Source organism: Sphaerodactylus townsendi, linkage group LG12, assembly GCF_021028975.2.
Source record: "Sphaerodactylus townsendi isolate TG3544 linkage group LG12, MPM_Stown_v2.3, whole genome shotgun sequence".
Lineage (NCBI taxonomy): Eukaryota > Metazoa > Chordata > Lepidosauria > Squamata > Sphaerodactylidae > Sphaerodactylus > Sphaerodactylus townsendi.
The window spans coordinates 32,090,918-32,118,296 of record NC_059436.1 but is presented as its reverse complement, the minus strand read 5'-3'; the positions used below and the strand labels follow the sequence as shown (position 1 = coordinate 32,118,296).

General features: G+C 43.7%; 1 protein-coding gene across 5 annotated transcripts in view; it reads left to right on the top strand.

Annotated features, from left to right (window-relative positions):
- Positions 1-1,950: 1,950 nt before the first annotated feature.
- The window catches only part of LOC125441611 (spermatid perinuclear RNA binding protein), a 90,051-nt gene continuing 64,622 nt past the window's right edge, over positions 1,951-27,379 (top strand). The window contains exon 1 of one of the 5 annotated variants that reach the window (XM_048512265.1): positions 1,951-2,196. The gene's annotated coding sequence lies outside the window, so the exon portion shown is untranslated. Of the gene's footprint in view, positions 2,197-2,368; positions 2,502-27,379 lie in introns of those variants that run through there. The other 4 variants (XM_048512262.1, XM_048512267.1, XM_048512266.1 and 1 more) reach the window with 4 other exon arrangements.

Sequence of the window (27,379 nt, the reverse complement as noted above, 5' to 3'; positions counted from 1 at the left end):
CTACTTTTGCTGACTCCTTACCTTGTGTCCTCTATTACTCCTTTTAGTCTTTTCCCCAGCACCCCATTTATATTTTTCCTGTTCACTTTGCACCTGCATCGCTTGTTTGCAGTCTTTGATTTGGTCCCTCACTTTTTATTTATTTGTTTTATTATTATAATTATTTGATGTTTAGACTGGCCTTTCCCAACAAGGGTGGCCCACATCATTCATTACATACCCACAACAATACAACAGGATATACATGTGCAAGTTAAAACCAAATTCCAATTTAGTTATCAAAAACAACAATATAAAACCAATGGGGGGGGGGGGGAGGAAAGCCAGCTGAGATAGACACCGTCACTGTCCACAACCCATTTACACATCTTTCATTTCTCAGCTTTGCTTTTATCCTCAGCATTGCCTCTGTGCCTCTCTCCCCACTTTTACCTCACTGTCCTCACTCTACATACCTGTCTGCTCATCATTTTATTTCACCAGTCAGCAGACAGGGGGAGCCTGTCTCTGTTGATCTTCCTGGATTTCTCAACGGCTTTCAGTACCATGGACACCTTCTGGACCGGCTAGCAAACCTGGACTCGGGAAATACAATGGTGCCCTGTTTTAACTCCTCCATTAAAGATACTGTCCAGAAGATATTGCTGGTGGACTTTTACTTTACCCTATGTATACTGACTTATGGGATGCCACAAGATTAAATCTTGTCCCTGTTGCTATTAAATCCGCATGAAGTCACTAGGAATGCTCATCTGGAGATTTTGGGGCTCAATGCCATCAATATAACAATGACACTTAATATCTGAAGTTATTTAAAAGCTAAATCATGTTAGTTTATGTTGAAACCAGACAAAATGGAAGTACCATGGATTAGGAGGAACTAGTGTTTAATTTGTTCTACAGGAGGTAATATTATCCCTGAAGGAGTAATAATACAGGTTGGGATACTTCTGGATGCTTCTTTGTCCCTGAGTAAACAGCCTGAGGTAGCTAGGAGTGCCGTGTTAGACTGGTAACATCAGCTGCAGTGTTTCTGGGAGAAGCAGACCTATTTACAGGTACACATGATGTGGTAACATTTAGGATAGATTATGGCAACATGCTCCACATGGGGCTTATCCTGAAGACAAAAACACTTCACAGTACAGTAGCAAGAGAATAAAATGATACTCAGTTCCACAAGCTTTTTTCAAACCTTTATAGCCTTAATGGCTTGGGGCCAACATACTAGGAGGACTGCCTCCACTCATGTCAACCCATTCCTCTGCACCCCACAGATGGTGTTTTCCTACAGGAACCAATTTGATGTAAAGGAAGTTTTTAAAGGACTTTAGGGCTTTTGTGCCTAATTTCCTCATTCTAGAAATAAGAGTGGCACCATAATCACAGGTATTTTTGACATTCCCATTCCATGAGGCCTTCTGACTAGCTATGGAACCATACTTGCTGGTTTTGGTGAGCTTGATTTTTTTAAAGTAAATGTTTGAAATAAATGTTGTGTTTAACCATAGTTTATGATTGTTAACGTTTTGTTTTGTTGCAAAGTCTCCTATGAGATTAACATAATAAGCAAACACTAGCCTGCCACTTGTTTCCTTTTTTCCTCCAAGTTTCCGGTTATACCTCAATATTCTCTTCTTTCCTTCACGCATTTTACCTCAGCTTTCTTTCGTTACACACCTGTGTGTCCAATCCCCTTTTTACATCATCTACACGCACAGGGTCTCACATTAGGTTTTTACCACGTTTCTTCGTTCCTCATCCCTCTTCTCTAGTCTACGCACCTGTCACGCAACTCCATTCCCCCCACCAGTTTTTCCTCCCCCCTTAACGCCCCCCCCCCCATTAAAAGCCATGGGAGGGGGGAAGCCTTTCATATCCCGTCAGTGGCTTTGCGTATTTTGCGTAAGGAACAGGCGAAATATTCGCGGTTCCACGCCTAACTGTGCAGCACGCTTCTAAGGTACGGTGAAACCAACTTTGCGTTTAGGAGCAATCCGCCGGGGAAGCTGAGAAGAAGTTTAAGTATTTCACAAACGGTGGGGGAGAGAAATTTCTCCACTTCAAGTGCGGCGAATTTAACAGTGGCAAGATTACGGATTCTTCGTAAAACAGTGTCCCTTTCTCTTTCCGAAAAGGTGGGAGGGAAGAGAAAGCCAAGCTACTCCAGTTGCGTAAAGGGAGCCGACTTCCCAGGTAAGAGTTACAGACGACTTGCGCCAATTCCGTGGTCAGAAGCGTGGGGAAAACCAAGGTGGGACTGCGGCGCTTGCGTGGCGGACGGGATCCCGGCGCTACGCCGTTAACGTAAGGAAGCTCTGCCTTTCTCAGGTGCAGGGATGGGGCGGGCTCACGTTGCCCGGCAGCTCTGGCAGGGCTCAGCCTATGGGGGCGCTGGGCGCTGTCACGTGCTGTAGGAGCCCCGAAAGCTGCCTGCTGCGGAGCTGCAAGAGACACGGAGCAAGCTGGGACGGGGCCGGGAGCGGAGTGAAGGAAGGGCGGTAGGGACCCTCTTCTTTCGGGGGTGCTCGCTGTGCACCGGGGGAGGGTCGGGCTGTGGACCGCCGAGGAGTCTCAAATGCACGATGCAAGGGGGCGGGGCATTTGAAACGAGGGGGGGGGTCTCAATTCAGGGGGTCAAGGGATGTCGCGGAGAAGGGGAGGTATCGTGCAAGGGAGGGCTAGGAAAGGGCGAGGGTGGCCTGTTAAGATCAGGGGACTCTATTTATGTGCTTGCAGTCCTTTACTACCCCCCCACCCCGCACGAGCATGCACCGTCTGTCAGCCACAAGGGCTCTCCTGTGTTTTGCATGGCACTGAAATAATGGGTGGTGATGGGGCGGTGGGTTCCAACATCTGAAGCAAGGGCTCGTTGTGGGAAGACGAGCTGTGAGCTTTGGAACAGCAAGAGGCTGCGGTGTGAATTCTTTGGGTCAAATGCACCATCTGGAGGGAGGCAGAACCTTTGGGATCTTGGAGAAAGGTGCTGAGCAAAGGAGGCGAGGTGCTTGGTTCGGGGGGGGGGGTAGGCAGCAGTTGTAGGACAGCATGATCTGCAGTGGGCTTGATAGGGTATTATTATTATTATTATTAAGTTGAAGGTTTTCCCTCCTCCCTCTGGCATCTGTGCTGTCAGAGCTGGATGTCAACTCCCGGGCAGGAGCGTTTAGCTTTAGTAAGATTTCTCTCATTGACTAATACTTATCTTGATTAATCATTGTCAGGTTACATGTATTGTTTTGCATTCACTTGTTATGTTAATTTGTATGAGCTGTTATTGTTTTTATCCAAAGGTTACTATGTCAGCCTGATTTTAGATTTTCTACAATTGCCTAAACTTTGCTTTTATTTGGGGGCATGCCTTTAGAACAGGAGCTCTGTGCCTTGGTGGATTGTTTTCTGTACATAAAATAAATCTTCTGTGTTTTTCCTTCTGGGGTTTGAATTTTTATTTACACCTGGACAAAGGGATCTAGAGATAGGCTATCAAGCCATCAGTCTGAGTAGAGGCAGAGAGGATTGAGGGGTGACTAGGAAAGAGTACTCCTCAGGGCTGATGTATGGAATCTGGAAGGGAGCATCGGTGTAGCCTGTGAATTGCAGTTGGGTCTAGGAATAAACCTACGGATTCTGAGGAGGGAGGGACCACTGTGAGCAGCTGATAGGATAGGTGCTCACTTTTGAACAGTTGGGCCTAGAAGGAAGCATCCAAGTACTGGGAAACTGCATTTTGCAGAGTTGTTGCAGCAATGGAGAGCAAGGAGGGTGGGGAGCATGTATGGGCACAGGTTGTATGGCGAGCTGGGATGGTGGTAATATAGGGTGTGAACAACTGCAGGATGGAAAAAGCTGGAGGAGATCTTGCAAGAGATTGGATTATTGTAACCTGATAATTTGGGGTTGGGAAGTTCTCCTGAAGAGAGAGGTAGACTGGGGCTGATTATACACCGCAGTTCTGCCGCACAGTGAGGGAATGTTTCCTTCGTGGCAGAGATTTCTTTACAGACCCACTTATGTGTATGGCACAGCCCTGAGGTTAGCATGGGTGAGGAACCCCCAAAGTTTCATCTCGCTTTGGGGTTTCGCTCCGTCTGGGTAGTTCCCCCATCCAAGACAAGAATGAAGATTGCCAGTTTTGGGGTTTTTTTTAGCCCTTTGAATGTAATATCGATATTCCTTATATTGATATTGTACAGACTGCTACTGTTCTTTTTCTTTCTTTCTTTTTACGGCCTTCCACCCATTTTTCACAGGGTTTTACAACCAGCATTTCCCTAAAAAACTGAAAAGAACCATAGCAGCCTTCACAATGCTGATATAAGGAATATTGATATTACATTTAAATGGCTAACCCCCACCCCCACCCCAAATGTCAGTCTTCATTCTTGGCTTGGATGGGGGGAACAACCTGGAAGTGGGAGCAGGCACGCTGTGCAGCGGGCACTGGGACACCTCCTCGCGTGTGAACAAGGAAACACCAGGAGGCCTCACTGCAAAGGCACTGCAGGAAGAGGAGCGGCGCAGGAAGTGCCTCATGCATAATGGGCCAGGCACTGTTGGATTGTTTGGTTCACAAGGTCTGGCAATGACTGAAGAAGTCCTTGAGTGTGTGCTCAGTACTAGGTTGGCTCCACATTGAGGGTGGTAGAAAAGTGGCATTCCTCTTATCTGTTCATATTTATGCAAGTGGGGATTCTGATCTTCTAAAGCAGCTGTCAGTCCTGAAACGGCATTCTCTACCAGCAAAACATTCAGTGGTGGTGTGATGCCTGCAAGGTTTTGAGTATTGCAGGACACTTTTTTCTGAGTAATTCTGGGCACAGAAGAAGTATCTAAAGTTTTCCTTTTATTTCTATTTCTGATATCTGACCAGACGACAACTTCTTGGGGCTGGTATGAGAGGTATTGTCTTTACTTGGGGATGGAACCACTTCCATCATTTTCCCCCCAGTGTTTAATTCCAAATACCAGTACCTTAAACTTTTGATCGTATCTTGTTTTCTGTGCTTGCATTTTGCTCTACTTGTGATGTGAGATCTATTAGGAAGAAGCCCAGGTCTTAGGATGACTATAGGGCAGTTGTAGTGCTTGAATATATTGGCAGGGTTGGTGTTATGGTTATGTGCAAGCTTATAGGGATAAGGCAATGTTGAGGTAAGAGGCGGGTTGAAAGCTGGATTTCTGAAGCACCATTAAATGCCAGCTGTGGTGGCCAAGTGCAGTCTGATTCTTTGCAGACAGCTGAAGCTAAATATGTCTCTTGTGGAGAATTTTGCCAAGCGGATTTGTCCAGCAAGATGAAAATGAGTAGAGCTTACATTTTTCATAGGTGCTTTGTTCCATTTTTTGAAAGGCAGTAATTTGGATGATGGGAGCATTTCTCTACTTGATTTTGCTGCATAGGTACCTCAGCTAACAAAATCCAACCTTCACACAGCTGGCTTTAGTGCATCATATTGTCTCCTACCCTGATCTGATTTTCCCCAAAATGAAGCATCTGCACTTCCTGGTGGCTCATGAACACATTGCGCTGTGCCTGAGCAGCAGTTCTTAATTTGGTGGCAGTTCTGTACGCAATTTTTAATTGCAAATGTTCCTGCTTTGCCTTGCTTCTTCCCCTTCTCCCAAATTTGCTGTCTCCTGATTATTGTTAATCATTAAACCGAAAGTCTGGAGTAGAAGCTAGGGGAGGAATGCGGAGTGGGAGAAGAGCAGCATCTGTAGAAGGTGTCCTATGGGATGGATACAGCTGTGCTGTGCGTAGTGTAAAGTTGGAATGAAAAGAGTAAATAGTTTGCTGCTTGTCTCCTGATTTGTATTGTTGGGCATTTATGCTAAAGGACTGATCTACTGTAAAAAAATGGTTCAAACCATATTTTCCTTTAGAGGTATGAGGTGGCAAGTGAGTTTTGATCAAGCTGTGGCATTCTGATGTTGTTGCCATCTCCTGTGTTGTTATCTGTAAGTTGTAATGATTTTTGTGAGTTTTACCCGAGGTTTTAAAGATATTCTTTAGAAGCTTCATCTAAATCTCATACTATGTTTTCTATCAGGCTTGTTAAATTCTCAATAACCATTTGCCTTAGGAGACCATACAAAAGTCAGTTTCACCTCTGGAAGAACCTTTGAACAAACTGGATAGCAGAAGGCTTTGCTAGCTAGTAATTTTAGTAACTTGCCTGCAGGGTGGTGGTTAGAGTGTTAGACTAGGATCTGAGAGATCCAGGTTCAAATCTCCCAAGCTGGATGATCTTGGGCCAGTCACACACTTTCATTCTTACCTACCTCACAAGGTGGTGGATGTGAGGATAAAATGGGGAAAGTTATATGCTGCTTTGGATCCCCACTGAGAAGAAAGGCAAGGTATGAGAGAAGTCAATAAAATAAAGACCTGTGCTGGTCTGATAAACATTGCTGCTATGCACATTGTGTTCAGTGGATTCAGCGGTTAATTTCTGAGAAGCAGGACAGGACAGACATCGTCGCTCAATGATAAGACATAAGCCTTTATATGCCAAAGTCTCCAGGACTTTACAGACCAGGTGCTGGGAAAGACTTTTCTGTGCCTGAGAGCCACTGCCAGTGAGAGGAGACAGGACAGAGCCAGACTGATCTGACTATGAGGCAGCACTGGATTGATGGTGGGATGGATATCGGAGATCAACTGTGCTGCTTCTTGGCTCAGAAAGAATCCCTGGCCATTTATGCAGGTACTGTTTACTGTGTAGTTGATGAGCAGTTTACCCTCAGTCTTTGCCTCCCAGTAGGGTTTGAATTTCATTGTCGCAAACCCAATCCCATCAGGTCTTAGAGGTTTTAGTTGCATAAGTTCACACCACCCAACAGGCACCCACTGGAGTTGTGTGAGCGTTGTGTGATTGTGGGGGCAGGAGGAGGCTTCTTTCAAGCAAAACCTGGCAGGAGGCTCAGGTGTACTTTCTGAACCAGTCAAGCCTTGTCGATTTCACTGGGTTCACTGCACTGTCAGTAGCAACACTGTGGAATTTTTGGGGAAAACAAATCTAATTGACCTGAGAGAATCACCCAAACATTCCTATCTTCACAATATGGATGACACGTGAGAGGGAAGGGGGGGGGGGGGCGTGGAGCAAAAGAAAACCCAGGGAAATGTTTAAGTGTGCTGATTACCTTTACTTTCCCTGCCAAGGGAAAAAAAGTCACATTTACAGAGCATTTTGGAAACGCAGGGATTCTCAGATCTAAAAAGTGGGGTCAGTTCCAAAGAGTGGGAAATGTCTGCATAAACAAAAATCTAACCCAGAGAGAACGTAGATTGAAAGTGAAGGAGACCACAGGTGTCTAAATAGCATCTGATTGTCCCACTATGAGTACATTCAGATGTAAGGCAATCTAAATGGAAATTAATCGCAAGAGTGCAAACCGAAGGACCTCAGGCGAAGTTACAAGGCTGGAGGAGATCTCACCTTTATCCTCAGCCTAATTGTCCTTAGAGGATTGTTGTAAGACGCAGAGTCTGGCCCCACACCACCCAATGGTCTTCATGGCTAGCAGGAATTTGAACCTTAGTCTTCAGTTCAAGTCTGATGTTCTTTTCTGGCAGACTTCCCTGTTAATGTTTGGAAGATTTGTGAGACTGAGAGGAATGAAACAAGCATTACCAAAAAAATGGACAGGTTTAAATTGAATGTTTTTCTTCCCTTTGCTGCCAAATGAAAGAAATGTCTCGGGGGGTAATATAGTGCCATGCTAATGGAACTTTGCAGAGAATGTTTAGAACGTTCAGTAAGATATGGTAGCTTGTAACAACAGGTGCCTTTCTAGGTAAGAAGTATGTCACTTTAAGAGGGATCCAAAGGATAAGATGGAGTTGGTTGGTTTGGGGCCCTGTTGGATAGAAAGAGAGATGATTACAAGAAATGCTGAAGGTGGATGATTTGGACAGACTTGCCTTAATTTTGGAGTTTCCTTTTAGAAGGAAAGGAGACAAAGACCTCCTAAATGGACCCTATTCAGCTTTTATATATAAAGTTCTCACTTTATGCAGAGAACTCTGAAAGCAACAAAGGGATACTTCAGTGCTTTTTCCAGGCAATGAAATATCCAGTTTCTTTGTGTGCATACTCAAAAGGGTTGCTGTAAGCTAAGCAATGGAACCTTTGTGGATTTTTTTTGTCAGTTCGCAGGGATAAGAAATAGATATGGGGAGGTCTGGACTGGACTTGCCTTTGTAGTGTCTTTGTAACTGCTGCCACTTATTCTTGCGTGGTATCTTTTTATTGTATAGATTGGGGTCAAACTTTTGTGTGTCGCACAGAACAGCTCACAGGATAGAAGGTGGCTTGTTCTGAGGTATATAAAAAGGGAAGGGCTGGCTACAAGCAAAATTTTGGTTTTGTTTTGTTTTCCAGACCTTGCACAGCCGTGAGAAAATGCTTTTGTTTGTATCACTTGGAAGAACAGCCGACATTTACATGCCATCTTTTGTCCACTTTCAAGCTACCTTGGACAGTTTAATGGAGAGGTGTCCTAGAATTTTTTTTTGTAAATGAAGGTTGACTGAAAATTTTCCATCACTTTATGTTTGAAGTCATATTCTCAATATTTGCAAAGTTCGTTCACATGCTTCTTGAAAACCCATGCCCCCTTTACCTTGGCCTCTTCATTTCAGCGCTTCTCTCTTCTCCTCCTTCTCTCCCCCATTATTGAATTTTGGATTGTTAAGTACTCAAGGTTGCTTCCTTTGCACTTTCCAGAGCAAAAATATGCAAGTCAAATAGATGTTTTGTTTATTTACTTGCCTTGCATCAGAGGATTCTTTGGAACAGCAGATCCTGAGCATTGGTAAGATGACGTTTGAGAGCCCTGGGTTTACATCCTTGTCTTATGACCAAGTGTCCCCATGGGCAACAGCAGTAACTGATTATGAGAGTTTGCAAGTAGCCAGGGCAGCTGAGCATGTAAAAATTGCAACTTGGGTGTCTCAAAATGTCTTATACTTTTCTCCCTTCCTTGTACATTATGGCACTTAAATGTTTTTTCTGCTGGCTGGAAGTTAAAAACTGTTTTCTACTGCTTAACCAGGTATCATTGGTCCATTGGACCAACATTGTTGCCCCAGGAAACATTTAGATTGCATGACACTTCTCTTCCTATTTTGAGGTAAATGTTTTCCTCAAAGGTAAAAAAGGTTTGCTTACTAGTGTCTTCCTCCTTCCTTGGAAAGCTGTCTGGGCCATTTTGCATCTGTTTGAACCAGTATGTCTCTGTGCCTCTCCCTTCTGGCGAAATGGGAAAGTGATGGGATAGGTTCTGTGCCATCATAGCTGTCTAAATAAAGACCACAGAGCCCCTTGGATGCTAAGATAAGACCATTAAACGCCTGAAATGCTGACAGGAAAAGAGGTGGGTGTGGGTTTACACTTGCTTAAAATACTAGCATGGAATACTGTGTGCCTCTATGTTCAGAGAATGTTGCGCCTTTTAATGGAAACGGCGCCTCTGCTGTAGAGGATCGATCGGTTCTAAATGTTGCAGTCAACATGGCTGGTTTGTGTTTATTCAAAACTTTTTGTGTGTTTCTTTAAACATCCCCTTTGCTCACGGCACAGAGTCGCTTCCTTCCTAACGTGTGTGTCAAAGATGAATAATTTGAGGTTCAAAAAATCTTGTGCAGGTGGATGTATTTTTGGTGAGTGAGTGCACTCTTATGCAAGGTTTGAAAACTTACTCTTTTTATAGAAACAATGCTTTAAAAAGCACCCACACGTTTTCCACATTGCTCTGGAACTAACTGTGCTCGGAGACTTGGCTACGTGGAGGTGTGGTAAAGGGAGAGAGAGAAGGGGCAAAGACAGGGCTCTGCCAAGCCACCAACCACAGCACTGGCCAGGAGTCACTTGAGATGCTGCTTAACTTCATAGGGCATCTGGTAAGATACTTAGCAGAGTTTACAGCAGAACTTCCCTGGTAGACGTTTTTCTCTCTTCTCCCCCCAGCCTATCCAATTCTCAAGCTGCCTTTGCAAGGCTTCGGGGCTCAGAGAAGGTTTGAAGGGCAACACCTGCCTGCTCACTCTTTCTCAGAACAGCTTGTAATTATTTAGGGGACCCTCCTCCTCACTGCTGAAAGCTGAAAGCAGTGATTGGTTACGCGTTGTGTTTGTGTTCCGTGCTCTGGCAATAAATGTGTGATGGTGGGCGAATGTTTTCACTATGTATTGTGTTAATACAGAGCAAGCCCAGCTACCAAAAGGTGGGAGTTCAAGAGCTGGTGGAAGTCCAGCTGCTGTGAGGCACAACCTTTGAGCTCTCTTTCTTTTTCCTATAGCACAGTAGCTAAGAGAACGAGCAAGAAAGTTGCTGCTTCAAATTTTTCATCAGTGACAAAATTGCCAGGTGACCTTAAACAAGCTGTTGTTCTTGTGGCCAAAGTGTCCATTTGTTCTCCAGTACCACGACCACCAATCTGACAATGTGCAGATATCAATACCAGCCTACTTTAGAAGTCTGTTTCAATATTACTGAGATGATGGATGTGGAGCCTTGGATCTGAAATATCTTCCCAGCCTGGGAAGCTCTGTTCCTACTTGCAGTACTGTCTGCCCGGCTTAATTTTTAATTTATTTGAACTAATTATATGCCAGTTCTCCTGTTGTTCAAATGAGCTAGCAAAATTAAAGCACTTGAACAGTAAAATCCTATTTCAGTAAGACTGTTTTAGAACCACATGACAGATTTCCTGCTCATTATGGCTTTCAAATCATACTTTCCCCTTTAGATCACCCACCTCCCTTTTTCTGAGTTCCTTTATGGCATGATTCCGTGTTACAAGGCTTGCTTTGCATGCAGAAGGTGCAGGGTCAAAGCACGACTTTCCCATTTCCTCCAACTGCAGGAGCTCAGGTAATGTGGCTAAAAAATACCCTTTCTTCACATCCAGGTGACTTGCTGTGAGTTAGGGGAAAGAATACTGAGCAAGTTGTGACAATGGGCTCACTTGCTATGAGGCAGCTTTATACATTCATGAACTGTCCAGGGTACGGGGCTGCCTCCCAGCACGCAACGGCCTTCTTCACTCTCCTCCCTGTCGCAGATGCCCCCCTCAGGGATTGTGGGATACCCCTCAACCAGCAGCCCTGCCCTTGGACTTACTAGCTAGAGCAGGGACCTCCAGGAGGCCAGAGGCCGGGAGAAATGGAAGAGAACTGGCAGCAGGGCCTGAGCAGTAGGAGCAGACCTCAGCAGTTCCATGGAGAAGGGCGGAGATGGCACAGCCCCATCCAAGCTGTAATCAGAGAGGCACTTCCTCAACCAGGCTGCAGTTAAGGGGGGGCCAGGAAAGCTGAAGGGCCAATCCCAGGCTGGTTCAGCTCAACAGCTCACCAGCCACTAGTAGGCTAGAACAGGGAGCTCCTTGGGGGAGAGACCCTGCTGAAAGGGATAAGAGGGGGGTCAGGTGGGAATGCGCAGGTTGATGGGCAGGCAGGAAAAGGATGAGAAGGGCGTGGTGTGTAGAGCATGGGCTCGATGTAGTAGCTGTGGTGTTAACTACCTGACTAGAAGTAAAGTAAACGGAAGCCAGAGTTGTGTCTTCTTTGATCCTGAAGGTAGCCAAGCTCCTATGAGGCTAAGGTGGTCTACCCTGCAGAGGTGGCAGACGAAGGGGACACTCGCACGAGCTGTGCTTTTTTACATTCAACAGAACTAGTCATAGCTGAGCATGTGCTTTTGATGCAAGAGGTCCCTGGTTCACTTGTGGCGTTTGCGCTGAAGGGATCAAAAGTAAACTGCTGGTTGGACCTTGGATAACCACTGCCAAAGAGAATGGGGTGGTGCTGTGCCAGATAGACCAATAATATGACTTCGTACAGGACAATTTCATAGGTTCACATGTATGACTTTCAGCAGGGATGTGTTTTATCTCTTGGTGCTGTTCCTGTTGTGCTTCCTTGCTGGGAAGGTTTGAATGATGCTTTCTTGAAAAAGAGCACTAGCCAGCTTTGTTGTTCACGACTCAAGTGGCTGTTCTCCCTGAACCAGCTGCTGTGGAAACAGGATTCAGCAGCAAATTACAACTGGATCGTACAGAGATAAAGCTCTTCAAATTTCCATGTAGACCCCGCAGCATTGAGATCAGCAGCAAAACCAGTGGTGAGCTGAAAATATAAATATATCTGCTGGCCCAGAGCCTCAAACCAAATCCTGCTGTGAAGTATATGTCACTTGGTGGTGTCATCTTGGTCTTTCAACATGGTGCAAGAATTCCCAGCCAGATCCCAGCTGTGTTTCCAATTGGTTGTTCTGGGATTTGCCAAAACCACCAAGATTGCTTCATCAGGCCCATTCATTTGATTGATTTCTTATGCTAATAAACATCAGGATGGTTGGCAACGTGCGACTTAGGCTTCCTAATATGTTGATTTATGGTTTTGTGGCTTTTCTTTCTTTCTTTGGTTATTTCACAACTTTCTGAGGGAGCGCGCTTGCTTGCATGTTGTGCTACCAGTCTCTCTTTTGGAGGGGAGTGAGTGCCTTCACAGAGTCACGGCTTGAAATTCCAGCAACTTGTCTGTTGTGGGGGGATTCCTCCCACACCTCCACCCCCATTTAGTTTGTTGATTGTTTGCTGTCCTCTCTGTGGGGAAAATGATTTAAAGCCGTTCGTGTATGTTGTGGGTTTGGCTAGCGTAGTCATAAAGAGCCTCGAGATGCTGCCAATGATTGACATAACAAAATGTAAATTATATGCTGTTTTACTAGGCACTAATTCATCCAACTTGAGGTTTATATGTCAGGAAGACTCAGTACTGCTCATTACAATGGCTTTCTCCCCAGCACTTTTTATTTTATTTCGTGGAGAAAAAACGTTTGTTAAATTGTGTATTTTTAAAGAGAGGTGGGGAGAGAAACACGTCCCACCCCTTGTAATTAAGATCTTCCCATAGTAAGGTTTCATTATTTTTTGTGTTACATTTTCTAAATCCTTTTCAGGGGATTTTTGGGCTGCTTCCACAGTTTCAGCTCTCTTGGATAGCTAAGTCAGTGTTTGTTAAGAGCAAAAGAATGTCCTTGCTGAAGTGGGCGAAAGGTCTGTCTAGCCCAATATTCCATTGCTGTCAGCTGATGCCTCACAAGAAGCCGGGGCATGAAGGTGATGATTTCTTCTTGTTTTCCTATCCATATCACCTGGAGTTAATGGGCATTCTTCCTTTGACTAATAAGATCCCATACTTGGCTTCCTTGACCATTAGCCTCGGATGAACTTGTACCGGAGGATAGTTGCTTTTCAGGAACATAAAAGAGAGCCCTGCAAAGTCACACCTACCTAGTCCAGGGTTTTGTTGCCAACATTGGTCAGCTAGAGGCCTCTGGGAAGCCCACAAGTAGGTTATTTAAAAAAGACCCAAGGCTAAACTCTGGTACACCCAGTGAATATGCTGGGGAACCCCAGGGACATCTGAGCTGTTGTTGAAGAATCTGTTACTGTGGGAAACAGGATGCTGGTCTAGGTGGACATTCGATCTGATCCAAGAGGATTTTCTTGTATGCTTCTGTTAAAAGTAAAATTTCCCCTTCAGACATGTTCGACCCTGGGGCACCACTGCAAGCAGTGATTTCATAAGCAAGCCGTTTTTGTGGGGTAGTTTGCCATTGCTTTCCCCGGCATGCTTCTGTTAAGAAGCTGCAAATCTTACCTTTATGAACTGGGAATTCCAGGATGTCTCCATAACACAGGTTGCTTGCTTATTTAGTTTGTGTATGTGGTTGCTGGGGATTCTCCCTTCCAACATACCTATGTATCAGGGGTTAGCTGTCTATCGTATATCCTAATGCTTACATGCAAGGGCAGTTTAAGAGCAAGGATGGTCCCTGGCCTTTACATGCAAACTGCCATAATGATTTGCAACATGTAAGGTTGCAGATTTCCCCAACCTAACTTTAATGCCAGCAGATAGATGTCAGGAGCAAGATAAACTCTATTTGAAGAGCCCGTGCCCCTGGGTTGGATCAGGACCATGGTGCAGGGGAGACCACAGTGCAGGAGCTTTGGCCTTTTCTCCCCACAGTTTTCCTAACCAGAGATGATTTCAGAGGGTCCTGTTTACCGCATTGGTGCAACTGTAGCTCAACCTACTGGTACACAAATGATAAAACATAATCTGGGCTTGAATTATTACATAGTCTTAGACATATCTCTGTTTTCTCAGCCTGCCCTCCCTGTCTCTAAACCCACAGTGGTTTGGGCTTATGATATGCTGCAAGGCCCTATTAAACCTGTTTATATAGCAGCAATAAAATTACTCCAAGAGTAAACCATTGAAATTAGCCTTGAATTTATAGATAGTCTAAGGATGCTGGGTTGACCAAATGACCATATTATGTCTGGTTTCTTCTCTTCTTATTATCATCAACCCAGAGTTCCCTGTTGTGAAGTCTTGCTTTTGGCTTTTACATTTTTTTGGCTGCCAAATAGACTGACCATAGACCATTAATTATTGGCAGTAGCTTCTGCAAGGTTATTAGGTGTGAAGAATCCAAACATTCTGTCGTTCACTTTGTACTCAAGTGGTCTCTTTAGGCCTTGGGATGTGTTAATGGCAGCTGGGGTGATTCCTAGATCTGCACTTTTGGGCTGCTACATGCTGTATTTAAACCACAAGTTGCAGCTCCTTTGAGAGCACCTGGCTTGGTTGGTTTATGTTGGAAATGGATGCACCTGTGAGCTGTACAGAAACAAACTGAAACATCCAAATGTTGGCTGAGAAATTGTTTGGAGATTGTAACCATCATTTTATGGGGTAATGTCTGATTCAGATACAGGCATGCACTTCAGAAATCCTAGGTGTCTAGTTAGCTTTACCAGATCATTAACCTCATGACAAGAGGTAGACCTCAGCAATGTTTTTGGTTTGTTTTGAGCAGAGTACCCCAGTAAAAAGATAAGAAGAGAATCTTGGCTTCCATTTTATCTTTTTATTAAAACAGAACTATTGACATCTTTAAAATTAACCAAATTAAAGCAGTATTCTGATGCCATCTATTTTTTCACAGAAGTAATTAAAGGAGAGCAATTACTTGATTCCATTAATTGTTACTTACCCAAAAAAGCAAGTGTCAGGCAAGTAGCATCTTTAAAGGTGATGCTCCGGATCTGTTCAGTTTGCCATATCTATAGATGTTTAAAATCATCTTCTAACAATAGCTAGCCATCTCACCTTACAGAGCTCACCTTCTTGGCTGATGAATTGTAGCTTCAAACAACAAACACAATTATCTATATTCCAACTTCTTATTAAAATATAGCTGTGTTAGTTCATTTTTACTACTTTTAATTATATCAAAATATTTAATATTCTTATTAAAATATAGCTGTGTTAGTTCATTCTTACTACTTTTAATTATATCAAAATATTTAAAATCGTGATTATAGGTTGCTCATACATATGTTCGTTGATTGGACCCCAACCAATAAACCCCATCTTTGAATAGTATCTTTTATTTCTTTATTTAGTGGGGCACTCTTACCATTCTCAGACATTTCTCATAAATGGGCTCTACCACATATTTCATTTGTCAGTATTAATTATATTGTTTCTAATCCACTAGTGGCCATATTATTCCATTGGCCTTTATTCCTCTTCAGAGCTATTTACTTCTGGATTTCTGGCCTCATCCCTTTGAGTCTATCTGGCTCATTCCGCACATGCAGAATAATGCACTTTCAAACTGCTTTCAGTGCTCTTTGAAGCTGTGCGGAATAGCAAAATCCCCTTGCAAACAGTTGTGAAAGTGGTTTGAAAACGCATTATTTTGCGTGTGTGGAAGGGGCCTCTGAGAGACTAAACCAGCTTGGATTCTGACCTGCAAAAGCTTTCTCTTTTTAGTCAAGACCAGCAACTGCTCCCCAATATTTTTGGCAATATTTGTGACAGTTTGTTTAGTTCAGTGGTACCTGCCATGAGTTATGGTATTTTCTATGTACTTGGTACTTTACAGAGGAACGTAGTACAAGAGATGGATTCCCTGTATCCAAGGAGTTTGTTGAGTGGGGTTATGATGGTAGAACAAATGCACATGGTACATTGCAGTATCCTGGTGCCTCCAGGGTGATTATTTCAAACAGGTGTTGGAAAAGGCCTTGCCATGTACAAGAACTTGACAGCCTCTACAAATTAGAGTAGATACAGTACTGAGCTAGTCTAATTCAGCCTAAGACTGCATTGTTCTTACAAGAACAACCCGGTTTTTACAGTATGGGAATAACAGGAGGGAGGAGGTAAGAAAGGTTGAGTGCAAGCAGAAGCAGTTGTGATGTTGTCTGGTCCTTAATTCCAGTGGACAAGTCTAAGCATGTATACTGGCCCAAAAAGGATTCACCTTTTATTTATACATGAACTTAATTTTATATTGCTCCACAGACTTGTCAAGAGATACATTTCTAGGAACTGATATTCTAAGGAAGCATCTATAAATAGAACTGCCTGACCCCTTAGCACCGGAGTGGTGCTGCATTGCTCATCCTCATGGTGGTGTAGCAGTAGTATGAGTAGGTGTTGGTGTTCCTGCGCCTTGCCTCTCTTTCTCTCTTCACAGCTATTGTGGATAATGAGTGGGTTTCTTTTGGATGACTGACAAAACAGCTTGGTTGAAACGAGCCCAGCATCCTCTTTGAATAAGAAAAAAAAATCTGTTTGGACAATATCCTTTAAACCATCTGATTTCCTGCTTGCTCGAGAGTGGACGACTTCTCCTCATTTGGGGACAAGAGTTCATGGACCATTTACGTGTGTTGCAATGCACAGCAAAGTTCAAGGCTCTATCATAAAACGATCCTCATGACATAATTTTTGTTTTGCTCTACTGAGGTTGCCCTTGTGACCCTGTTTCCCCGAAAAACAGACAGGGTCTTATATTAATTTTTGCTCCAAAAGATGCGTTAGGGCTTATTTTCAGGGGATGTCTTGTTTTTTTCCATGAATTTGTGCCCCCCCCCCACGTGACTAGATCAGCTGCGTCGGGGAATCTATAACTAGGGCTTATTTTCAGGGTAGGTCTTATTTTTGGGGAAACAGGGTAGTACAAGCATCCCTGCCTAATAGTGATATGATCCTCTTCTCTGATTTACCTTTCCTGTCTTTGCTATTGTGTTTGGCAGGGGAGGGGGGACTTTTCCTGACACTAGAAAGGCACAAATGGCTATTGCACAACCCACTTCGTTCAGTGGCATTTGCTTATGCTCCTAAATTGGTTTTAAGGAGCTTTTAATAGGTGAAGTCCCATTTTTGTCAGATGTGAAATATACTAAAAGGATTATGTGTGTGAGAAAGAGATAATAAAGTATAGTGTCTATTTGGGAGGGCACCTGTGGATGAACATGATAGTTATTGGGTTGTCCTGCATTCTTATTACCAATTAGGAGTCATTACAGTGATGTTTATTTTTTTTAACATCTCCCAAGCCAGTGGCGGCAAACCTCTGGACAGCTGCTGAATTTAATCCACTCTCTAAAGGTGACCCATTCATGTGCCTCAACCTTGCCACTGTGTGAGGTTTTCCTCATTAGTGATGAATTTCTAGATTGTTTTAAATATCATTTGGTGCTAATACGTGAATGCTTTTGGAATTGCTTATGTATTGCATTGCTGTGAGAGCACGTTTTGATCTTCTGGAACACTTTCCACCCACCCCTCCGCCAAAAAAGAGTTGTCTACCCAACGAAGCCTCTGAAAATGGGTTGCACGTCATCTCTCCCAATCAATGGCTTCAGCTCTTTGAATTTTTTTTTCTTTCCTCTTTGTCACCTTGTCACCTTCTCATCTCTTCCTCTGTCTTTGTGACATGAATGGGGGGGGAGGTCATCTGGCTTCTAGTAACTTCAGGATAATAACTGAAAGCAGGTGTGGAGAAGTTTGGAGAGTAGGTGTGAGCTGTTCAGTGGGACTTGGAAAAACCAAAGGAGAGAGTTATGTGTGTGCTTAGGCCATAGGTCTCAAACTTGTGGCCTTCCAGATATTATGGACTACAGTTCCCATTATCCCCTGCCAGCATCATGCTGGCAGGGGATGATGGGAACTGTAGTCCATAACATCTGGAGGGCTGCAAGCTTGACACCTATGGCTTAGGCACTGCTCCTTCAGCAGCTAGACCTCTTGGCCCCCCCAGTGTGTTGCCTCACTTCCCTCTAGCTGCGATTTGAAATTATTACACCCAGCCCCTTGCGACCACCATCTGCCATCTTCACATATCTCCTCAACCCAACGTCTTCTGAGCGCACCTCCTGAAACTTCTTCTCTGGCTCAGCTTCATTGGGATTCATTGTGGGGGCAGCTGCAGACTTTGTATGATGTTTGTTGATTTTTCAGAAGCCCCTGGTTGGATACTATAGGTAATAGAATCCTGGAATAGATGGGTGCGAAGGTAGTGGCTTGACTATGGTACCAAGAAACCTTGGGCCAGCCCAGGATGGGTCACTGTACAAAGTAAATTTGAACTTGTTAGTCACCATACTAAAAAGGTTGGGAACCACAGCTCAACTCAGCTGCTTGGTTTGAGATGGTGGTTCAGTATTTGCTGATTGTTGTGATGGTTTAATATGGATATATGGTTATCATAAACCTGTTTACACATGCCTGAGGGTGATGAAATCTGAGAATTATGTAGGAGGGAGAAGATGTAAGGTTTGCTAGGCCGGGCTGCATCAATGTGGATAGGCATTGTAGGCCAGTTTACACTTGCATTGTAGTTGTGTCCAGTGAGTCCAGTGAGTGTGTAACAGACTTCCCTCTGTGATACACCTCTGAAGATGCCAGCCGCAGATGCAGGCGAAATGTTAGGAACAAGATCTACCAGACCACGGCCACGCAGCCCGGAAAACCCACAACAACCAGTTGAATCCGGCCGTGAAAGCCTTCAACAAGTAGGTTTGTGAGTAGGTCTGCTTAGAATTTCTCACTTGATTGTGATATCTTTATCCTGCCCTTCTTTCAAGGGAGTCAGCATGGCATGCACGGTTCTTCCCTGCCTCATTTTGTCCTCACAGCTTCTTGAGTTTGGATTGAGAGAGAGTGACAAGCTTAAGGTCAGTATGAGTGTCATAGTTAGTGCAGGGTTTGATCTTGGCTGTCCCCGGTTCTGACTCCATGATAATGTAATTCTGCAGTACTTTGCATTGTGACCAGACAGAGGCGTGGCTGGGAAAGGCACAGGTGCTTGGAATGTGTTTCTGCTGTGTACTTTGTTTTGGTAGCACTGCTCAGCAAGTTACCAGTACCTTGCCTAGGCTCTATCATTCTTGGCTTTCCCCTCTAATACACCCCCCCCCCTTTGCCTTTGCACCAGAAACTTGATCACCCAGATCCTCTTATGTGCGAGGGCAAAGCAGATACACACTGCATTCTCATGCTCTCCAGTGTCAGCTGCTTACGACATCTTTCTCTTCCCCCACCCTTTCTCTCCTGGAGCTCACTGCAGAACCATTAAGATGGGTTTTAGGTCTTCAGATCCCGTTTCTGCTGCTTTAGAAATGGATAGTCATGTATCAGGGCCATGGTGACTTCACTGAGCAGGACAGGACTCTTTTGTCAAGTCCTTAAGAGGCACTTCTGTAAATGGAAAAACAGAAATCTGGTGATCTTGAAGTAGATCAGTTGATACATGTAGGATCTGGGACTTTAATGCTCTTAAATTTGCAGAGATATCTGTAAAAGTTCTCCATCAAAATGTCCCCAGCGCTTTCTCTTTGAAAGGAAAGTCATTTTCTGCAGGGAAGCTTTTGTTCCTGTTTTTAAGCTTTTGCTTCAATAGTCTTTCATAAAATAAGTGAGTGGGTTTTTGGAAAGTGAATGGCCCCCTCCCCCCTCGCCTTGCAGCTTAGCTCTGCAGAAACTCCTGCAGGGTTGATCAAATCTCTCATGGCCCTTTGCTGCACCATGCGTTATCTGCAGCAGAGTGAAGAAGCAGTTGAGAATGAGCCATGTCAATCTTGTGCAGCAGCTGAGGGCTGCAGAATGGGAGCACACTTATGTGCACATACACATAGACAGAAGGGTGGGGGGACTGAGAAAGTGGAATTTTAAAACAGTTGCCACTGTAATAAAGTACTTAATGGAAATGTGATTTTAGTGTATGTTTTGTTTAGCTTGACTTTTAACTCTGCGTGTATTTTAATATCTATAATCCATTCAAACTCTTTGGCAAGCTGGAAGTTAAAAGAAAACAATATATAAGAATATTTGCTTGTGTGTAGATAGACACACACACACACATATTTACGAAAATATTTAAGTTGAGTTGCATCCTTCTGGGCACAGAATTTGTATTGAGGGGAAGTTGAATAAATGAGAATAGGTACTGGGAGCAGCAACCAGACCAATGGGAGAGAAACTTGCTCAGACATGTAATATTTTGTTGACAGAGGGACCTTGCTGCCAATTAGACTGTGCCAATTAAATACTTCCCCAAAGCGTCCCTGGGGTAGGTCAAGGTCTGATCCCATACAGTTCACCTAGATTGTTGGACTTAAAAAACCCTATGTGGAGTTCAGATTCCAGCCCTCCTGATATTTATTTTTAAATCTGGGAGATTTTGAATTTTTAATGTATATCAAGGTTTGGATTTTTTTTCTTTTCTCAGCCTACCTTCTGGATGCAAAAGAACCCTGTTATCCAGACTTTTTTTGAAGCCACTCCAAAAATAAAGCTACCAGTCTTTTTAAGAAACAGAACTATAGTTATGTTCCTCTGTTTCCGAAGGCTTCCATCTGTTGCAAAGCAGTGTCTTGGTTTTATGCATTTGCTGCCAGATTGTGAGAGGGAAAAAATTAATACGCACAGTGGAAATTGGAGCAGGAATTGCCTCTTAGTCACTGTAGAATGATAATTGTGCAGTGCATGGGTCAGTAAAGGGTTGGTCAGAAAGGTTGAGATGAAACTTTCCCAATGTCAAGTTGTGGTTTAGTGGAGAGCACTGTGTTGGTGTGAGAGCTAAAAATAATAAATGGCCCCATCCCAAATGGAAAAGCCCCTTCCCCCTTGTTCCCAGAAACCTTTTCAATTTGATTTAATTGGTGACTTTTGATGTGTTCTGGCACCACTCAATGATCACTTTATTGTCACTTATTTATTTTTTTTGTTCCATTGAATATTTTTGGATTTTTAAAAGCAGTTTTGTGTATTTTTAGTTGGGGTGGTGTTTATAATCTTTGGCGGAGAGTGGTATGGAATAACGGGGAGAACTGCATCAAACAAACACAATGGTACTCTAAAGCATTTGGGATGTAAACCTCTGAATACCCTTCCCAGAACTTCCATGGGAGCAAATGGTTTCAGAATAAAGCTGGATATGCTTATGAAGGATCTTTTGTTTATATCTGCTGCCTTGTTTGGAGTACATTGAGCAATTGGCCTATTTTTCTCTTTTTCATTTGGGTGTTGAGAAAAGGAGGTGGATTGGACCACGTGAAGGAGTTTTGCTTTATGCTCAGGGTTACCCTGGTTGCCGTGTTTGACCCACTCGAAGGTCTCTTTCTCAGGTCTGCTTGTAGCAGCAGATTTTATAATCCGATGAAATATCTGCTCTTGGCCATGCAGTCTGTTTTAACTGCTTTGTGCATTGATCTTAGGAAAAAAGCAACCTGGATGGAAGAGCTGCTTCAAAAGAAGACTTCTGGGTTTGGCATGTCTGCTTGCTTGAGATACTTGGCCTTCATTTTGGAACAGTGGCAGTCTAGATGAGAAGGGCGTGTTATCTTAACTCTCAAAACAGAAAACGGTTTTGCTCTTCAAGCGCTCCATTTTGTGCCTCTGTTGGTTATTGATAAAAGGGGCTCTGAAGAGTGTAAAATAGATGATGCAAATGCTATGGGCAATCCATCCCAGATTCTTCCAGTAAGTACTTTAAACCCACCTTGGGAAACATAACCTGCAAGGACACAGGTGAATAAAGAGGATGTCTGGGGGTGCTTACTGTAAGCACAGGGTTTTAATCTAATACACATTTCCTGTGGCATTTCCATTTGGCTGGTGACCTCCTGACTTCTGAAAAGGAGGGAGTAATTCCAGTGGTGGGATTCAAATAATTTAACAACTGGTTGTTTACAAGCACCATTTTAACAACCGGTTCTGCCGAAGTGGTGCAAATCTGCTGAATCCCATACCTCCTCTCAGTGCTTCAACTCCTCTTGGGAAGCAGATCTGCTTTGAAGTGTGAATGCCTCAGCCCAGCATGCTGCCTGGATTTGTGACACCACTACTGAAATCTCAATCCTATTGCAACAAGCAGTTCTTGTAAAACTACCTTATACCAAATGGAGCCTTTGGTTCTACAGTATCCCGTACTATCAGTTGGAGAAGGGTTTTTCTCAATTCTGTGACCTGAGACCTTTAAATGGAGTTTGTGGGATTTGAACAAGGATATTCTACATATAAAGCATGAACTGATTTACCACTGAGCTTTGACCCCCTCACCCTTTTTACATGTTGGGGCCAATTCATATATTTGTTCTCTGAAGGAGAAGAATTGGATTTATATCCCCCCTTTCTCTCCTGTAAGGAGACTCAAAGGGGCTTACAAACTTTTTCCCTTCCCCCCACAACAAACACCCTGTGAGGTGGGTGGGGCTGAGAGGTCCAAAGAACTGTGACTAGCCAAAGGTCACCCAGCTGGCGTGTGTTGGAGTGCACAAGCTAATCTGGTTCACCAGATAAGCCTCCACAGCTCAAGTGGCAGAACAGGGAATCAAGCCCGGTTCTCCAAATTAGAGTGTACCTGCTCTTAACCACTACAATATGCTGACTCTCAGCTTCCCTTTATAATATTTTTAGCCACCCTTTAGTTAGCGTGGTAACTATTCCGGTGTATTAATGCAGTACTGCAGTGGTAGCAGCTGCCATACTATCCATGAAGGAAATGTAGGCCTGTGCATGGCCGTGAGGTTTACAATTCTTGCATAGTGCTCTGCTCCTGAAACATAGGAGTAAGTGAAAGAGTTCTTGTTTGGAATAGGAAGGTGCAAGGTAAGTAGATTGACATTGCAAGGAGGAACCAGGTGTTTTTTTTATCGTCTGGAAAAAAACAATTTTGGAGATATTCGTTGCCTAACCAGAAAATGGAAGGCTAGTTTCCCAGCTGTTTTCCTCCATTTATGCATCCTCTGTCATTCTTCTGGATGTCTCATTCAGTGTATCCCTTTTCAATATAGAAGTATTTTTGTTCACTTGCTTGACTGCAGAGGCAGCTTCTATTGCACTTGGTAGGAATGGTAATTGGTTCCAGACATCGGCTTTCGCTTTAGCTTGTTGAAAGCTCCTTTTTATTGTATTGTTTCTGAAAGCACGAATCCCTTATTCTCTTCCTGTTCATACGGAATTGTGGTAGGCATATCCTCCATTATAGACAGCATGAAGAGGTCTAGTTTTGTGCGCTGGCTTTTTTTCCATAAAATCATCCCAATATATTAAGTGATGGTTTTTATAAAATCATCCAATATATTAAGTGATGGTTTTATCTAGCGTTAAGCAATTTGACCAGTTTCTTTAAAAATACAAAGGTCAATCAGTCAAATACATCTCAATACATCAAATGCATCAATTTTTCAAAAATTACCTTGTTAGAACAACTAAAAAGGTTCTCTAATAATCGTCAGATTGAAACTTAACTATTTTGTTTTTGTAACTAGTCTATCTGGTATTGTGAAACAGGGAAGTCAACTTTTGAAAAGGATTGTGATAAATTATTACAACTTCCACTGGTTCTTCTGTTTGGCTTTCATTGTGATCCAGATTTTTAAAATGAAGTTAAAACAGAAAAAAAGGTAAAGGAAAAGCAGCAATTCAAAATAATACTTACTGACAAATGCTACTCTACAGAGGCATAGCAAGGGGGGAAAGCACCCGGTGTACTAGTTCGTCCTCTGCCACGCCATGCCCCTGGAACACCCTCACCATACCCCAACAGGGTGCGTTGCACCCCCCTGTCCCCTTGGAGCTACACCTCTGCTACTCTAAGAGTGTTGGACTAGGTCACTAGGGTCTGAGAGATCCAGGTTCAAATTCTTACTCTGCCATGGAAGCTTGCTGAGTAACCTTGGGCCAGTTTCTCTCTCTCTCTCTCTCTCTCTCTCTCTCTCTCTCTCTCTCTCTCTCCCTCTCTCTGCCTAACATACCTCACATGGTTATTGTGAGAATAAAAAGAAGAAAGAAGTTTTTAAGCTTCTTTGAGTCCCCATTGGAGAGAAAAGTAGGGTATAAATTAAGTAAAAATAATTTTGAAAAATCATGTGAATTGCATGGGCCATTATTGCACAGGGTTTGCCACTGTACAGAGGCATGATTGGTTGGGAGCTGCACCTAATCTTGCCTCTCTGGTGAGCATTCCCATTTTTAAAAAATCACCCTTTTCACAGTGACATTTGATGGGGATTTTTTGATGCATATCTCACGGTGTTGCTGCCTTTTGAGGGTTATGCTTGAATTTGTCCAAAGGAAAAAAATGCCCTTTGCGAAGCACAAATGTTCTTGTTCCTTGAATTTTCTATTAGCGGCAACAGAAATCAGGGGAGATACAAACGGAATCCCTTCCCACCCCTTCCGTGTTCATGCTGTTGCTTTCTTGTACTTGAGTATTACAGCATGAGGGTTGTTCTAAATTATACACTAAATGTCATGATTTGCGTTTTGAAAAAGCTGCATGCAGCAACTCTTTCCTCTCTCAATTAGAAGCTTGTCAGAAGCGACTGGGAAGAGGGAAGTAGGCATGCAAAATGGTTTGTTTTCATCCTCCCCTTCATTTCTTTTCCCCTTTGCTGTCTCTCTTCCCTCTGCCACCTAGTTTGTTTTCTCAGCATCAGTCCCTCAGGAATTATTCCTGGATATGCCAGAGTCCTGCAGCATGTAACTATTTTTAGCTCTGCAGTGCGGGATTTAACAGATCCCATTGTATTCTAGACTCAGGACTGCGGTTTGTATCCCACTGTTGCAATAGCCACAAGAAATTTCCGCAGAAGGGTCAGGTTATGCACAAGCATGGAAAGCATGTAATTCCACGAGTGCCTGTTCAGTAGTTAGTACAGCATCACTGAAATAGAATGGCCCGCATGCTGTTTTGTGTATTCGTTACACGGGGTATTAATTTGCAGGTTCGGTGGTGGTTCTTGGCTTTTTCTGGCTCCTGTTTCTCTGCTTCCTGGTATTTTTGCAGAATGAGATGTACAAGCTCTTGTGTCAAGGAGGATGTTCAGACTTAGGCTTTAAGTACATAAGAAAAGCCATGCCGGATCAAAACAAGGCCCATCAAGTACAGCTGTCTATTCACACAGTGGCCAACCAGGTACTTCTGAGAAGCCCACAAAAATGTGTCTGCAGTAGCATTATCTTGCCAGTGTTCTGCAGAACCTAACGTAACAACCATGCTCCTCTGATACTGGAGAGAATAGGTATGGAGAGAATAGGTATGCATCATGACTAATGCATTGTTGTGTCTTCAGTGCAGTGCTGCATGGGACTGTGCAGGTGCTTATCCATGCATGCTTGCACGGAAGGCACGTGATGAACAACAGTTATAGATAAGTTTATCCATTTTGACTAATAGCATGGATAACCGTATTATCCACGAACATGCAGGCTTTAGTGGTAGAAACATTCCATAACTGAATCAGCCACAAAACTTCCTCTCAGAGTGGTATGTGGAGGAAACCCCCTTCACTCAAGAATTTGCCAGTGTTTCAGTTATTGTGAATGTTCTCTGTCCATGGACAGGATCCATGCTGCAGAATGAAAGCAGAGAGAAGGGAGATGGTGGGAGCAGTGCCGTAGGAAGGGAAAATGGCGCCCGGGTGAAATGGCGGCTGCGCCCCCCTCCCCAAACACCCCTCACCTACCTTTTTAAAGCTAAAAAAGCAGCCTGCTCTGGTCCGTGGGGGCTGCTGCGGGCTGTGGAGACGACCTGAGGGGAGGTGTGGTGGGAGCAATTCTCTGCCTCCATGCCTGCGCCCAGGGGATTTGTCCCTCCCCCATCCCATGGTAGCGCCACCTGTGGGTTGGAGATAGGAGCTGTCAAGTTCTCAGCAGAGAGCACTCAAGCTCTTAATTACGCTACTGGGTTATGATCTCATTCCCTGCTACTGAGTCACACCTTGGGCCTTAAAAGTGGGAGGATTGAGGTGACAGAAGCAAAGCTCTACCTTTGGATCAGGAGAGCCATTCCAAAAGGGAGATTTGGGTGAAAGAAGTTATAAAAACTCTGGATATGGGGAAGAGGGATCTTTTCCGTTTTGTGGCAGCTTTTCAAATGGGCTCAAGCTATGATGCTCTTGAGCTTTCACTTAAAGACGCCATTTTGTCCATGAAGCAGGAGACAACAGAGAGAAGTCCCAGTTTGGGGTCATAAAGTAATACAGCTTCAAGTACAGCTCACCTGTCTTAAATCAGGCATGATGTAGGAAGTCCTTAGAGAAAGGAAAGAGGCTTTTGTGTTTTCCTTTGTTCCCCAGCTGAACCTGAAAGCTTGAACAGAACATGTGTTGTGCAAAGTTGTGATAGATTGCCCCCATCCTTGCTTACAGAACAGTAGTGGGAGGAGCAGCAGCTAGGCGGAGCCTCTAAGTGGCATTGCAGGTACAGAACATTTGATGTTCAACTTTGGCAGAGGATACTTCTGAGGCTCGCTATAACTGTCAGAGATTGCTCAGTTTGTAATGACACCCTTGGGGAGTGAGGGAAAGGGAAAGAGATTCATGGTCAAGCAGAGACTTGGGTGGCCTCTGACTTTTCCAGGGATTGAATCAGAAGGAATAAGGAATCTATTCCTTCATATGATGCATAGGTGATAGTTGTTTAGCTGATCATAATTGTAATGAGACATAAAAGAAAGGAGATAGTAATTTTCCAGATTTAACAGCCACTGGAACATCTCATGGCAGTTGGTTCCAGTTAATGCCTTTAGTTGAAAGGCTGCCGTTCTTTGCCAGTGATGTGTGTCAGTGACCAAGAGTCACTGGAGATCCATTTTCAATCCTGGATTAAATTATCTGATACTTTCTCCCCTGTGTACATAGTAATAGAGTGAGGTGGGAAGGGGGTACAGGTGGTTTGAGTGTGAACTCTGTGCTGATAGCCCAAGCTGTTAAGAGTTGAAACTGGACCATTAATTTTCTGGCACAAGAGCTTAAAGTAGAATAGGCCTAAGGGGGAATCTATAGTTATCTATGCCATTAGGAAAGCCAGATTTCAGGGATCGTTATGTCTATTTCTTTCGTGAATGTTCGTGATGTGCTGAAAGTCAGAAAACACAGACTAGAGTCAGTGGGGAAGTTCCACTGTCTGTTGTGCTGGAATTAAACATCTTGCTCCTGAGAACTGGTAGAAATCTGGTGTCAACAAAGAACCAAATGTCCCTTGAGTTCC